This window comes from Silurus aristotelis (genome assembly GCF_946808225.1).
Source record: "Silurus aristotelis genome assembly, chromosome: 6".
NCBI lineage: Eukaryota > Metazoa > Chordata > Actinopteri > Siluriformes > Siluridae > Silurus > Silurus aristotelis.
In genome coordinates, this window is record NC_139579.1 from 21,157,450 (window position 1) to 21,162,051 (window position 4,602).

At 41.5% G+C, this 4,602-nt stretch overlaps 2 protein-coding genes across 2 annotated transcripts in view; one reads left to right on the forward strand and one right to left on the reverse strand.

The window, feature by feature from the left end:
- jmjd7 (jumonji domain containing 7) overlaps window positions 1-4,602 on the reverse strand; it is a 59,984-nt gene that overhangs the window by 46,190 nt on the left and 9,192 nt on the right. The gene's annotated exons all lie outside the window — the stretch shown is intronic.
- Window positions 1-4,602, forward strand: part of LOC310727994 (TATA box-binding protein-like 2) — a 39,901-nt gene that overhangs the window by 31,152 nt on the left and 4,147 nt on the right. The gene's annotated exons all lie outside the window — the stretch shown is intronic.

Consider the following 4,602-nt stretch of genomic DNA (forward strand, 5'->3'; position numbering starts at 1 on the left):
GAACCTGTATTGTGCAATAACAAAGATCGATCGATCGATCTATCGATCTATCTATCTATCTATCTATCTATCTATCTATCTATCTATCTATCTATCTATCTATCTAATATTAATATGATGTGAGGTCCAGTTAACAGCTAAAACAGGTAGAAGTAATAACTACTTTTTACTTAAGTACATGTCAGAGCCAAGACTTCTTTACTTTCACTTAAGTAAAAAGGTATAGTCAGTACTTCAACTTTTACCCGAGTATTTCAAAACATGAGTATCTGTACTTCTACTTAAGTAAAGGATGTGTGTACTTTTGCAACCTCTGATGTTCACCAGCACATATCTGTGTGAGAAACTGTTCTCTTTAATGAAAATGAACAAAACACCACTCAGGAGTCTCACTAATGAACATCTTCACTCTATCCTGATTTCCTCAGCTCAAAGCCTAAACCCAGACATGATGCACTTGTATCTAAAAAGAGATGCAGGAATCTGTCTTCAACCAATGAATGAATGTTGTCTTTATGCACTTTTCTTACTCCAAGGCATGGACTGTTAATGGTTGAAAGATTGCTTTTTTTAATTGAAGGAAATTATTATGTTTGGTTTTGTTGTTGGCCTGTGAAAAATTATTTTCATTATAAAGGAATTCGAAAGTCTATAGATAGAGAGAGACATAATAAGAAACGAATACCACTGATGTGTGTTTTATTTCAAATTTCATTTCTCATGAGTTTCTAATATTAAACTTTGGTTGTTCCAGATTTAACCCAGCCATTAGGGGGGCACAAGCCAGTGCACTCTTAGTGCCGGTCCCAAGCCCGGGTAAATGGGGAGGGTTGCGTTAGGAAGGGCATCCAGCGTAAAACATGTGCCAAATCAAATATGCGGATCACAAATGAGAATTTCATGCCGGATCGGTCGAGGCCCGGGTTAACAACGACCGCCACAGGTATCGTTAGCCGACAGGGTCCTGGTGGAAATTGGGCTACTGTTGGCCGAAGGAGAAGAAGAGGAGGAAGATGTCTACAGAGACGGCAGGAAAAGGAGCAGTGTAGGAGAGTAGAGGTCCGGGTTGGTACTTTAAATGTTGGTACTATGACGGGTAAAGGGAGAGAGGTAGCTGATATGATGGAGAGGAGAAAGGTAGATATGCTGTGTGTTCAGGAGACCAAGTGGAAAGGGAGTAAGGCCAGGAACATTGGAGGTGGGTTTAAACTGTTTTATCATGGTGTGGATGGAAAGAGAAATGGTGTAGGGGTGATTCTGAAGGAAGAGTACAGTAAGAGTGTAGTGGAGGTGAAAAGAGTTTCTGATAGGGTGATGATCATGAAGGTGGAGGTTGAAGGGATGATGATAAATGTCATCAGTGCCTATGCTCCACAAGTTGGCTGTGAGATGGAGGAGAAGGAAAGATTCTGGAGTGAATTAGATGAAGTGGTAGATGGTGTACCTAGGAAAGAACGATTGGTGATTGGGGCTGACTTTAATGGGCATGTAGGTAAAGGGAAAAGAGGTGATGAGGAGGTGATGGGTGGGTATGGTTTTAAGGAGAGGAATGTGGAAGGGCAGATGGTGGTAGATTTTGCTAAAAGGATGGAAATGGCAGTGGTGAACATATTTTAAGAAGAAGGAGGATCATAGGGTGACGTATAACAGTGGAGGAAGGTGCACACAGGTGGATTATGCCGATTGGCCAGGCAGAGGGATCGAGCTGGGAAGGATGTACTGCAAGTTAGAGCAATAAAGGATGGAGAGGGAAATGTGTTGACTAATGAGGAGAGTGTGTTGAGAAGATGGAGGGAGTATTTTGAGCAGCTGATGAATGAGGAAAATCAGAGAGAGAGAAGGTTGGAGGATGTGGAGTTGGTGAAGCAGGATGTAGATAGGATTAGTAAGGAGGAAGTGAGAGCAGCGATTAAGAGGATGAAGAATGGAAAGTCGGTTGGACCAGATGACATACCGGTAGAAGCGTGGAGATGTTTAGGAGAGATGGCAGTGGAGTTTTTAACCAGATTGTTTAACAGGATTCTGGAAGGGGAGAGGATGCCTGAGGAATGGAGAAGGAGTGTGCTGGTACCGATCTTTAAACATAAGGGAGATGTGCAGTAACTACAGGGGAATTAAGTTGATCAGTAACACCATGAAGTTATGGGAAAGAGTAGTGGAAGCCAGGCTGAGAGAAGAGGTGACCATCTGTGAGCAACAGTATGGTTTCATGCCGAGGAAGAGCACCACAGATGCCTTATTTGCTTTGAGGATGTTGATGGAGAAGTATAGAGAAGGACAGAAGGAGCTGCATTGTGTATTTGTGGATTTAGAGAAAGCGTACGACAGGGTGCCGAGAGAGGAGTTGTGGTATTGTATGAGGAAGTCAGGTGTGTCAGAGAAGTATGTGAGGGTGGTGCAGGACATGTATGAGGACAGTGTGACGGCAGTGAAGTGTGCAGTAGGTACGACAGACTGGTTCAGGGTGAAGGTTGGACTGCATCAAGGATCGGCCCTGAGCCCTTTCCTGTTTGCAGTGGTGATGGACAGGTTGACGGACGAGGTCAGACAGGAGTCTCCCTGGACTATGATGTTTGCAGATGATATTGTGACTTGTGGTGAAAGTAGAGAGCAGGTTGAGAAGAGCCTGGAGAGGTGGAGATATGCGCTTGAGAGAAGGGGAATGAAAGTCAGTAGGAGTAAGACAGAGTACATGTGTGTAAATGAGAGGGAGGGCAGTGGAGTGATGCGGTTGCAGGGAAAAGAGATGGAGAAGGTGGAGGAGTTCAGGTACCTGGGGTCAACAGTGCAAAGTAATGGAGAGTGTGTTAGAGAAGTAAAGAAAAGAGTGCAGGCAGGGTGGAGTGGGTGGAGAAGAGTGACAGGAGTGATTTGTGATAGTAGGGTATCTGCAAGAATGAAAGGGAAAGTTTATAGGACTGTGGTGAGACCTGCGATGTTGTATGGATTAGAGACAGTGGCATTGAGTAAAAGACAGGAGGTGGAGCTGGAGGTAGCAGAGCTGAAGATGTTAAGGTTTTCGTTGGGAGTGACGAGGATGGACAAGATTAGAAATGAGTTTATTAGAGGGACAGCACATGTAGGATGTTTTGGTGACAAGGTGAGGGAGGCGAGATTGAGATGGTTTGGACATGTGCAGAGAAGGGACATGAATTATATTGGTAGAAAAATGCTGAAGATGGAGCCACCAGGTAGGAGGAAAAGAGGAAGGCCAAGGAGGAGGTTCATGGATGTGGTGAGGGAAGACATGGGAGCAGCCAAAAGAAGAAGAAGAAGGTTGTTCCAGATTTAATGTTTATGCAAAACTAAAGTTTGTTTCCACATGAAAAGGTTCAACATTACATAGAGAGAAGGGCAAACATGCTCAATTACAGTCGTTTTTTAAAATAATTATTGAGTTTGGCCCGCGACTTCGTCCCAGTTTTTAATTTTGGCCCACTGTGAATTTGAGTTTGACACGACTGAGTCATCGCTAATATAGCAAATTCATGGAAAATTACATCGGCAATCAGCATTTTTGGCGCAACTAATTTATGAATGAGTCTGCATCAACTACATTAAAGAGAATCGCTTTATTTAAAGTGAATATAATACCCTAATTAATGGAGTTAAACATTAATTAAGCCGCAGCCACACACCTGACTTGTGTGTGTAGAGTAGGTGAGATGAACCGGGAAAGCAGGCAGTGGGTCAAACCACTGTGGGGAAGGGGAGGGGGAACTGTTTTCAAATGCTTTTTTGCGTTTTTTGTTTTTTCTACTTACACAATTATTGTAGGTATACATACATATTTTTCATATAATACAGAATACATAAAATAGAGAGTGCGATTAAAAAAAATATATATATATTTTTAAAATATATATATTTTTTTTTGAGGGATTTACACCCGGGATTTACACCCATGGTTGTTTCAGAGCCTCTGATGCCTTGTTTTTCACAGCTTGTTCTCTAGGCCCACCAACGCCCAGTTCTATGAAAGAATGCTCCTCTAGCATTTTCTCCCAAGTTAGCAATATGAAAACAGTTTTTCTTTTTCATGCATCACTTAAAAAAAATCCCAAAACAATACATTTTTGCTAGATTTACTAATCGTGGTCATTCCGCATCAGGTTGGCAATAAAAACAATCGGCACTAAAGACTCACACCCGGGGTGTGGATTTGTGCACCGGCAAGCACTACTCACATTTTCTTCAGGAAATGTTACATTCTAGTTTTTTTTTTTTCGATTCAATAGCAAGTAATACTAATAAGATATCAACCAGATATCTCAGGTCTCTGTTGCTAATTCCAAACCGCCATTCTGGAACTATTAATATAATCTTGAGCCAATTCAATTCTTTTTTTTGCATTATATTAAAATTTTTTCCTTTATTTCAGTTACCTTAAAGGATTAAATCTTAACCGATCCAGTCAAGACCTGCCTGGAACTACTTTAGCTGTGCATTAACTAAAAAATAATTACACTTCTTAGACCTTCTGTCAACCAAACTTAACAAAGTATTGCTCAGCAATGCGGTATAAACTTTGTTAATCAACAAGAAGTTTTTAAACCCTTTAGATTTAGTCAAATTATTTGGCGCATCAGCCACAAAACCTCC